This window comes from Austrofundulus limnaeus, unplaced genomic scaffold (assembly GCF_001266775.1).
Source record: "Austrofundulus limnaeus strain Quisiro unplaced genomic scaffold, Austrofundulus_limnaeus-1.0 Scaffold119, whole genome shotgun sequence".
Lineage (NCBI taxonomy): Eukaryota > Metazoa > Chordata > Actinopteri > Cyprinodontiformes > Rivulidae > Austrofundulus > Austrofundulus limnaeus.
In genome coordinates this window covers 1,140,890-1,142,173 of record NW_013952521.1, presented here as the reverse complement: position 1 = coordinate 1,142,173, position 1,284 = coordinate 1,140,890, and positions in this window count along the sequence as shown.

The window sequence follows — 1,284 nt, the reverse complement described above, 5'->3', positions numbered from 1 at the left end:
TCGTTACTCCTATTTTATTCTGAGTAATTACTTAAAAAATACTATCCTGACTAATTGTCTCCTGGATAGAGTTAATTTAATTGTGGTTGGATGAGAAGTATAAATATATACCATTCTGACACACTATTAGCGTGTACACAACCCATCACAGCTGCACGCCGTTAGAAAATATATATTTTTGGAGAAGTCACCTCCCAATAAATGTCATTTTGGAAAATCTAACTGCTCACTTTTACTCAGTACTTTTACTTTTAATACTTAAGTCGATTTTGTGTCAGAAATTTACTTTTGATAAATAGGTACAAAAAATATCCGATACTTTAAGACTTTTACTCAAGTAATACTTTTAGAGAAGACTTTAACTTTTACCAAAGTACTTTTAGGATTAGATACTTATACTTTTACTCAAGTATCACTTTGAGGTACTTTAACATAATGACCCCCGCACGCACAAATGGACCAGAACTCTGAAGTCTTTATTCCTAATAAATGTCATGCTACTAGGTGCATCCCAAAACTGTAGTGGTTTGGGTGGGGTCCTTTTTTTGGGGAGGGGGGCATTGGTTTACCTGATGGATAGCCCCTCATCAGAGCTAAACAACCAAAGAAAACCTTTAGTTCCTATGTTTAATAGTTTTTGAGCAACAACCATTTTTGCATGTCCAGATACACCCTTTTCAGATAAATTGGGGGTCTGGGGGGGGCACTGATTGGTGGGCCTGATGGATAGAGCTTCATCAGAGCTAAAYAACAAAAGAAATCTGAAGCTTCTATGTTGAACAGTTTCAGAGTTATAAGCATTTTTGCATGTCCAGACACCCCCCTCTTTGAATGGAGCCCCCTCCTCAAATATGGGGTCCATCATAAAACCGTTGGCTGGTGCAGTGTATGTCAGACTCATCTACAGCCCTGCCAAATTTCATGTTGATTGGTGCAGCCGTTTTTGTGCTGCGATTGACCAAAAATCACTGGAAAAAAAAAAAACAGTACGAAAACAATATGACTCCCGCTTACGCTTCGCGTGTGGGAGTCAAAATAAAATATGTTTAATACAAACACTGAAGCAGCTAACAAATTTTACTAGACCTTAAATCTGTAACATCAGCTCAGTCACACGTTGAAGTAGCTGCAGCATCAGATTTGTGACAATGGGCCTCATGCAAGAACATGTTCGTATTCTTATCCTAAATTTCTCTAAATTTTGTTCGTACGAAGGGTTCGTACGAACATGTCGCGTCAGATTCAACAAACTCTTCTATCTTCAGGAAAAGTGTGTAAATGAGC